This window comes from Panthera leo, chromosome C1 (genome assembly GCF_018350215.1).
Source record: "Panthera leo isolate Ple1 chromosome C1, P.leo_Ple1_pat1.1, whole genome shotgun sequence".
Classification (NCBI taxonomy): Eukaryota; Metazoa; Chordata; class Mammalia; order Carnivora; family Felidae; genus Panthera; species Panthera leo.
Window position 1 is genome coordinate 100187217 of NC_056686.1, and position 9998 is coordinate 100197214.

At 49.1% G+C, this 9998-nt stretch overlaps 1 long non-coding RNA gene across 1 annotated transcript; it reads right to left on the reverse strand.

Moving 5' to 3' along the window:
- Positions 1-624: 624 nt before the first annotated feature.
- On the reverse strand, positions 625-2201 carry LOC122228746. Its single transcript, XR_006206732.1, has 4 exons — positions 2134-2201; positions 1811-1856; positions 917-1154; positions 625-704 (listed from the first exon to the last, which is right to left on the reverse strand). It is a non-coding gene; the product is annotated as an uncharacterized LOC122228746 (long non-coding RNA).
- Positions 2202-9998: the final 7797 nt, after the last annotated feature.

The following is a 9998-nucleotide window of genomic DNA, read 5'->3' on the forward strand; positions in this document are numbered from 1 at the left end:
GCAAAGTGGTAGGCAGCTTACTTGGGGGAGGCTCTTGGGGGCCAGCAGTCATACATGTCAGGCAGATCTGTGTAGCCCAAAGCCACTTCCCGTTGGCTCCCCTGCCGCCCCCCAGCAATCCCTGACCCTCCAGCTTGTGGGGAGCAGCTAAGGGGTTGCTGGATGACCGGAAGCTCACCAAGCAGCCAGAACTTTAGAAGTAGACACCGACATGCCAAGGAGGCCACAAAGTGGCCAAACCCAGACTGCAACCCATTCTTTCTGCTTCCAAGTCCAAGAGCCTTCCTCTGCCACGATTGGCCTCTACCTCTTCTAAGGAGGACACTTCCTTGTCCTTCATACCCCAGCCTTCCTATTCCGCCTTCCCTGACTCCAAGCACTGATGCCTCACCCTGGCTGAAGTTTGTGTTTGTAACGGCAGTTAAGAGGAAAAAAATGTTCACGGTCGACCAGTATTGACTTAAATTATTTTTTTACTTAAATATGTGCTTGTATGAAACTAGGTATAAACTGCTAAATCATACAAGCCTAAACCCAAGGTAAATATACCAATTAAATATCATATAAAGGGCGCAACAAGATCAAAAAGTCCAACATAATGGAGGAGGTGGTTTTATTGAAGGTCGCTTTCCTCTCGTAAAATGACGGCCAAGGTTCAGATTCTTTGGCACCTGGCTTTGCCGTATACTGCATACCAGCTGGCTCTATTGGAACAAATGCAAAACCAGTTGACGTCGCATGGGCTACATGTAGAACAAGCACGTTATTTCCATACTACATATGCCTCTGTCCTTCACGCATTTGTTTATGCCAATTAACATATTGCTACTTATTGCCAAGTGTCAAGGATGGCCTTGAAGCGCAGCCATGAGGTGGCATCGGATAATTCAGAACACATGCTTGTACGTTAACTTACCATAGCAACGAACACAAGGAATGTGAAGATTCTCCATGCCAAGCTCACGGAGCCCTAGAATGTGTTCCACTGGTGACTGTTTGGTCCTTGGCTTTGAGAAAAGGACAGGTCCTTGGCGAGATGACAGGGGCCAGTTGGGGGGTTGCTCTACACTGCCCTCTCGTGGTGCTCTCCTTCACCACATCTTCCCTAGTGTCTTCATCTTCCCAGCCTGGTTCAAGAGAGGCAGGGTCTCTGCCTGAGAGGGGTAAGGGGACAGAGGACAGCAGCAGTGGATGACAGCACATTGGCTGGTTGAGGGTCTCGAGCAACAGGATGGGAACGGCAGCCGAGATAACCTAGGTCATGGTTCAGTCTGAGCTCTTTTTCTCACGTGATCCTTCCTCCCTTGCCTCTGGCAGTCACTCTGGAGGGTACCATGGTTCGTGTTGAAACATGGCAGAGTATCTATCTTTGAGGACGAGTCTCAGACCCTCAAGGGGGCATGTGGCACTTCCTGGGGCAGACCACTGAGAGTGAAAGGAAGGGCCTCAAAAGCAGAAGCTGCAAGTGATGGGCACCCTGCAGCGGGTGGGTGGCCCTCTGGCTTCCTCAGCTCTCCTGGATCCCCAGCTCCCTGCACTTCCCACCTCCCAGGGAGGCTAGAGAGGGGCAGCTGCACCGGGAGACCCTGGATTCTCCAGCCCCATCTCTGTCCATATTAAAGCATGGGCTGGGGCCCGGGGGGTGTCCCCAGCATTCCCAGAGGGCTTCCAGAGACAGATCTCAAACACCTGAGAGCTGGAAACCTGTCTTCTTCATGACTCTGTCCCTTTGAAGAGGTCAGAATCCTACCTACTTGTGCAACTCCAGAATCACACAGACCAGCATTGAAATCCCAATTCTACCACTTACTACTTGAGCCAAATTTCTTAATGCCTGTGAGTCACAGCTCCTTCACCTGTAAAATGGGAATGATAGTGCCCTATGAAGAGAACTCCATGGGATTCCATAGGAGAGAGAGAGAGAAAGAGAGAGAGAGAGAGAATGGGAGAGGGCACAGGGAGAGGGAGAGGGAGAGAGAGGATCCCAAGCAAGCTCCATGATGCTCAGCATGGAGCCCAATGTGGGGGTCGATCCCACAAACTGTGAGATCATGACCTGAGCCAAAACCAAGAGTCAGACGTTCAACCGACTGAGCTACCCAGGCACCCCTGAGATGAATACTTTTGAAGTACCTTCCTGGACATTCAGAAGCTCCCACACCAAGGCTCTCCAATGCAAAGCACCCCCAGCCATGGCTGCCCTGCTGGCTCTGTGACCTCGCCACACTGGTCACCAACCACTGGCTGTGCCATTGAAGTTGCTGAACATGCTGTCACTCTTCCCCAAACAAGGACAAGCCTGGATTTTGTATCATGATTTTCGTTTTTTCTCCCCCGAAGGACTTTCCCACGCCACGAGCTGCCTATTTGGCCCTTCTTGGGTATGTGTTGTGCTCTAGCCTGAGATTGTGGTGAAGCCAAAAGCTATTCTGAGGTTGTCTTTAGCCTCACAGCTATTTCAGGCTCCAGTTTAGACGCGGGGAGGGAAGCCAGCACTCTCTGCCTGAGAGAGTTGTGTCTCAGCCACAACTTCCAAGACTGATCCTTTTATGCTCCTGACACCCTCAGATCCAAAATAGCCCCCGCCCGGAGCTGGTGACTGCAACCAGCTCGGATGCAGCGGGCCTGTGCATGTGCAGCCCAGCCTGCAGGGCTGGAGAGATTTCTGGGGATTTCTGAGACTGAGCTCCGGAGAGGCAGCCGGGGCTACACCTCTAGCCTTCGAGCTGGTAGGCTTGCGAGGGGAGAGGTGCTCCAGTGGACGCTCAGCTTCCAGTCCTATAGCCGGATGAGGGAGCTCACTTCTGCCTGCTGGGCTCTCAGTTTGTATATTTCCTTCTGGGCCGCCGTTCATCGGTCTGTGCCACAAATATTACTGAACACTTGCTATAGGCCAGGCACCGTCCTGGGCTCTGGAGGGGCACAAATGTCCCCCTCAGGGAGCTGATCTGCAACAAAAGTTGTAATAACGAATTGGCATTGATCTTCATACTTTGCAAAGGGCTTTGCCCTATCTTTTCTTAACAGAAAATCCTCTTGAATAGTCCGGGCTGATATAATACATGTAGTTTTATGCTTTCCTGTTTTCATGCAATCCTTCCAGTAATTCCCAGAGTTAGACACTACCCCATTTTACTGACAAGGAGACAGAGACCGTGGAAGAGTCAGTAAATTGTGCGAGGTCCGCACAGCCAGTAAGTGGCAGAACAGGAGTCCAAACCCAGGTATGTCTGACTTTAGGGCCCACGCAAGATCTTAACTACTATGCATAGAGAGGCTGGTGGCATCCACTTACAGAGGCTCAGTGAGACACAAAGTTTGCCAAAGGCAAGTTCTGTTCCATGGAATGATGTGACATCAAAGGCCGTGGAAACCACGTTCTCCCCGTGCATACCTCCTTCTCCCTCAGCCCAAGTGGATGGAACCGGACTCTGCTCAAGTGCTTTTGGGGTCTAGGCCCCTTCCCACCTGTACACCGAGATGGTTCCTGGTCCTGCCGGCCTTCGAGGAACCATCTGCTCTGACCTGCCCACCTGGCAGCCCCTCGGGAGAGCTCTTTCTTCAACACAACCCGGCCCACGCGGTTCTGATTTGCTTCTTTCTTCCGCCAGCAAACAACAGGTCCCAGACAGGGTGTGGTGCCCTCCTCTGCCTTCTTCCAGCCCGTCAACTGCCCACCTGATAGGTTGCTTATCTCACAGTGAGGAATATACGTGTCTCATGCTTGTCTGCACCACTCCGCACATTGCTGGCACTGCTTGGGGCTCGACCAACGTTTGCAGAGTGAGTGTTAAGGGCGGGGCAACTTCTAGCCATTTGTAGTTGCCCGGAAAGGTTGGGCTGGTTATTACTAGATGTTAGCTGACTCACAGAGGACAAGTCCTCCTTTATCTTCCCTACCGTCTGGGTCATGTTATTAATGTGGCCCACGGTAGTCAACGAATACTTGTGGCTTCTGAGTATTATTGTGCGAAGGCATTTCTGAAGGCTTTGGCTGGCATTCTAACCCCTGGATCCCTTGAACCGGAAACCCTAGTGTGAGATGGCTGGGGTCTGAAGCAAGCCAGGGTGTTCTGGTATCTTAACCGTAGACTGCCCGCCTGCCGAAGAAACAATTTTGAATAGTCCAGGAGGACATGGAGGGAGCTACCTTAATGCCATGGCAGTGCTGTGACAATACACAGGTCAGTGGCTTTGTGGCTGGGTTCTTCCTCCGCGAAGCTGCTGTTGTCCCAGAGACCAACCTGTGACAGTCAACAGCCTGACTGTCATCTGGGTGGCCCTTGAGATCAGCTCTCCAGGAAGAGTCTAGCCAGGCCACAAGGACATGATGTTCCAACAGCATTCCCTGAAGCCTCCCCTAGCATGGACCTTCTTACCAAAGCACCTGAAGATTAGCAAAAGGCACCTGAAGATTCCTCAATGCCCAAGGCTTGTGTAGATAATCTTTCTTTAAATCTCTATTCCCTCCTAACCCAATAAAAACCTATTTTTGTCTACAATTCCTAGTTTAAGCCCAGGCCTCCTCTAACTGGTGACCTGAGAGCTAAATGTGTCCAACAGACTCTTATTTTGGTCCAGACAGGATTAAAAAAAAGAAGAAGAAGAAGAAGAAAAAAAAGAAAGAAAAGAAAAAAAAAGAAAGGAGTGTTATTAGGCAGGGCAAGCATTTCCTAGTTGTTATGCTTCCCACCAGCCCCATCATGTTGTAGAATGTGTTGGGAACATGGATATGGTTGCACTGCAGGGGCCTGAGCTCTGGATCCACCCCTAACTAGCTGTGGAACTTCATCTGTCTGTTCTTCAGCTTCTTGGTGGGTAAAATGGGCGTCATCAACGTCCCCTTTGTCATACATGGTACTAATCTCAGAGGTTTGCCGTGAGGGTTAAATGAGTGTTTAATGTTTAGGACAATGCTTAGCATTGGGTATACGATGGATATTTACTGGGCACCCACCATGGGCCAGACTGTATTAGGGATGGGGGATATATCAGGGAACAAACCAGACTAATCTCTGCCCTGTAGGTGACATAGATAATAAACACGAGAGTAGATTATATAATAAATGTAGTGGTACACGTTATAGGGAAAGATGAAGCAGGGAGGGGGTGGACAATCCTGGGGTGCAATCTAAAAAGGAGAGCCAAGAAAGCCTCCCTTAGAAGATGACCTTCCAGAAAAGACTGTAGAGAGGCAAATAGTAAGCCATGTGGAGCTCTTCAGGGAAAAGTGTGCAGGCTGATGGAACAGAAAGCAGAAAGCGTAGAGGCAGCCTGTCGTGTTTGAGAAAATGTCAAATATTTTTATTATAAACTGCCTGGTCCTTGGAGGCATTTGAATTTGTGACATTGCTAGCAGCCATGGAAACTGGTCCTATGACTCTGGTCTTGACTGGGAAAGAGCACAGGGGTGGGTGGAGGGACAGCACGGATAGTGCAAAGGAAACAAGAGTTGTGTTCACTTCCTTTGCTCGAGGGGGGGCTCCCTGAGGGCAGGGACTATGTCCCCGGGCTCCAGGCCCAATGGTTGCTGTCTATCACTGTTAATGAAGGCATGTGTGCGTGCATAAAGGCAGTGGTCCTGGACTGCAGGGTCTGGGAGAGAAGAAGGAATAATGATGGAGACGGTAGGGCTGAAATGAGCTAAACATAGGAGGAGGCTCGGCCTTAGAGGCCCATGTTTCTAGTTGCGCTGATGATTCTGGGCCACCGGCTGGTGGCTTTGAAGGGAGTTTTGTTTCCAGCTCATTAGAAACGGTCAGTTGGTTTGACTGCAAGGCAGGCTCTTAATTTGATGCACATCTAAGCAGATTGGAGACATTTTTGCCAGGGTTGCTATTTTAGCAGGCAACAATTTGCGTGCCCACCAGGAAACCAGGTTTGGTATGAAAATAGAGACTTCCCCTGGCGTCTTGTATTCAGGAACCAGCAGTAGCTGGCTTTCTATCCGTGCTGCTTCGTGTCTAGGAAACAAGGCCAAAGAAGGGGGAGGGGGGTGGAAAGGGAGAGGACAGCGACTGCCGAGGTGTGTGCTATTTGCAGACTCAAGACAGGTGGGAGGAATAACACCCTGGTTGGGCTCTCATGCAAAATGAAGATAACCACACATACCTCACGTGGTGAAGGTCGGGATTCCATGCGATGGCCTATGAAAAAGTGCCTGCACATCATCCCTTCCTTCTTGGCTGGAGACCCATCTCCTTCCTCTGCTAGATCAAGAGAGGACGGTCTCCTCTGTGGGAGATATAAGCCCCAGGACGCACGAGAATAAAAAGAAGCAATCCAGCAGGGAGAAACAGCAGGCATATGGGATCCTCAGATATGAGGGGCTGGTCACTTGAACCCCAGTCCAAGGATGACACCTGGTACGGGGAGCTGCAGCTGGCCACAGCTGTCCCCCAGGCAGGCCTCATGGGGCTCCCGCTCACCTCTGGCTGCCCCGTGAGTTCAGGCGTGCAGTGACACAAGACACAGCCAGGGACGGGAAGCACAAGTCACATGTGGCAGGTGGATTTGTGTGAGGCCTGCTCATGCTTTTCCACCTCTCCATTTTGCTCTTGTTTGCAAAAAAAAAAAAAAAAAAAGAAGAAGAAGAAGAAGAGGAAGAATCCAGTTCGTATGAGATTCACATATCCTGTGTAATTTTGATCGTCACTATCCGAACCTCATCTCAGCAGAAAGGGGAATTCATAGCTACCAGAGGGGGGCAGGGATGTGGCTAGAATAAGAGACCCAGATGCCACCTGACTCTCTACTATTCCTTTGCCTGTTGATCTCTGCCCATCTCATTGCAGCTGCAGTCTGGCTTTCTGGAAACAAAAGCGGCAATAGCCTCCCGCTGTGGCAGGTGTCAGACCTCGACTTTCTTGATTTGGAGCTAAAAATTCCTAGGAAAGGGGCGCCTGGGTGGCTCAGTCGGTTGAGCGTCCGGCTTCGGCTCAAGTCATGATCTCCTGGTTCATGGGTTCAAGTCCCGCGTCGAGCTCTGTGCTGACAGCTCGGAGCCTGGAGCCTGCTTCGGATTCTGTGTCTCCCTCGCTCTCTGCCCCTCCCCGACTTGTGCTCTGTCTCTATCAAAAATAAATAAATGTGATTAAAAAAAAAATTTTTTTTTAATTCCCAGGAAAGAAGTTCTTTGGCTCGGCTGGAGCTAGGGCCCATCCCTGGGTCAGTAGGCCGTGGCCAGGGAGATGGGGTCATGCAAGAATCGGGACGTTCTCGGCTTGCCTGGGGGCGCTGAGGGCATGCCGGGCAGAATGTCCATGACTCTTATCTAAGGTGCAATCCTGGAGACTTTAAATGTTTAGGTGGTCACTGTCACCTTTCAGCAGGGTATAACTTGGATGATTTGGAGGAAGGGTGGGGGTGAGGGCTTCCTCAGGGTGAAGGGGGGTGCGGTGCTGTCCCAGAAACAGGCAGCCTCCTCCTCAGACACCGCATCAACTCCATTCCTGTCCTTGCCCCTCTCCCACACGCCCGCCCCCTGACGATGTCATGAGAGCTGTCTCTGGGGGGTTATTCTTGCAGAGTGAGCAGGGTGAGTGCTCGCCTTTCAGACATTTGCCTGACAGTGTCTTTCCTGTCTTTGCTTTCCTCCCTCCCCTACCGTTAGGCCCTGCCTTGTGGGAGAACGATTGTCCTGGAGGTAGACACTGGTCCTAGCTCTGTAGGCACAGGGAAGTTTTCCTGGAATGATTCTGGGGTTTCTCACGATCCAAGGGGGCGGTGGGAAGGGCAGAAGCAGGGCAGCTGGAGGGCTTCACGGTGGGAGTTCATGCACTTGGACTCCATGGTATCACCCTTAACCCAACTCCACGTGGACGTCTCTAGACATCCATGCCCCTCAGGCCTGTGGGTCTCCGTGCCAGGAGGACTAGCTGAGGCCCTGGTTTGGGTCAGTTATGTGTCCTATGTCAACCAATTAGGGACATTCATTTTTTCATTTTTTAATTAAAAAAATGTTTTTAGGGGCGCCTGGGTGGCTCAGTCGGTTAAGCGTCCGACTTCAGCTCAGGTCACGATCTCGCGGTCCGTGGGTTCGAGCCCCGCATCAGGCTCTGGGCTGAGGGCTCAGAGCCTGGATTCTGATTCTGCGTCTCCCTCGCTCTCTGCCCCTCCCCCGTTCATGCTCTGTGTCTCTCTGTCTCAAAAATAAATAAACGTTAAAAAAAATTTTTTTTTAAACGTTTTTAATGTTTATTTATTTTTGAAAGAGAGAGAGACAGAGCATGAACGGGGGAGGGGCAGAGAGCGAGGGAGACACAGAATCCGAAGCAGGCTCCAGGCTCCGAGCTGTCAGCACAGAGCCCGAGGCAGATCCCAAACCCACAAACTGAGATCGTGATCTGAGCCGAAGTTGGACACTTAACCGACTGAGCCACCCAGGCTCAGGGACATCCATTTTTAAACATCTCCCCCAACGAAGTTATTTTCAGTAGCAATCATGAAATACAGATAATAATAATACAAACAACACCAGGAAACAAGTGCGGTGAAAAAGTTCACTATTAAACTTTGTATATACAGTCATACCAGTAAAAAGTAAATTAAAAAGTAAGATACAAAATAAAATACCTATTGCAGTATAATGAAGGGAAAAAGTCATGAAATAACTCTTTTTTGCATTCATGTGTTTTTTGGAAAGAAGGAAAATAAGTTTATACTCGCATATTGGTCTGTCACAGTAATGAATAATATCACTTCAGTTTTTGTTTTTAAGTTGTTACTTTTTGCAAATTATTTGGTCAAAATTAATATTTGCATATTCACATTCAATAGGCGATTTAATAAGATTTATCCAACTGTCTTTGCTCATGGTTGACTGAATAATACTTTTTATCAATTTTACAGGATTTTCTTCCTGGGACGTAACATATAAATAGATAGGAAAAGTTTGGGGTGCCTGGGTGGCTCAGTCAGTTGAGCATCTGACTTTGGCTCAGGTCATGATCTCTTAGCTCATGGGTTCAAGCCCCACGTCGGGCTCTGTGCTGACAGCTCAGAGCCTGGAACCTGCTTTGGATTCTGTGTCTCCCTCTCTCTGTCTCTCTGCCCTCCCCTAACTCGCATTCTGTCTTTCTCTCTCTCTCAAAATATAAATAAACATTAAAAAAATTTTTTTTAATGAATAGGAAAAGTTTTATTTTTTTTTTAATTTTTTTTTTCAACGTTTTTTATTTATTTTTGGGACAGAGAGGACAGAGAGAGACAGAGCATGAACGGGGGAGGGGCAGAGAGCGAGGGAGACACAGAATCAGAAACAGGCTCCAGGCTCCGAGCCATCAGCCCAGAGCCTGACGCGGGGCTCGAATTCACAGACCGCGAGATCATGACCTGGCTGAAGTCGGACGCTTAACCGACTGCGCCACCCAGGCGCCCCGGAAAAGTTTTAAATGTAAGGATATGTTTGGCAGAATTTATTAAAATCCCATTTCACAATAAATTCTAGGAATGGTAATACCATTCATGTCTCTGTGTCTTGCTCATTGATTCTAGTAGCTTTCGAATGCTGACACGGTTGACAATATTCTAGTAAAATAGAAAATCCATCATACAACTCAATTATTTTTTGTTAAAACTTCCAAAGTTTTTGTTCTATAAAAATCAGAGTTAATGTCTGAACCATAGCAAACATTGACACTATTTGCTTTAGATCAAGCGTCCAGTTCTTGGTGATAATGATCAAGTTCATTACATGCTGTCCTTTTGATTCCTCCAGTCAGTGTAAGCCAGTATCTTCCGCCATTTCTCCTGGTGTTCACAAAATGACAGAATGAAAGTCATTTGAGTTCTATTTCTCCATTTTGGTAATCGCTCTCTCATTGTGGCTTGTTTTGAATCTACTGTTCGGATGCAGGAAGATGTACGATAACAGGGGTTAGGCCCATGAAGTGAGCTTGAATGAACCCAAATCGTTAGGAATTTACTCCGAATGAATGTGTGTGGCTGAGTCTGCGTGTGCCCGGGCTTGGCCGCATAACTGGGGGTTCTCCAAGTTA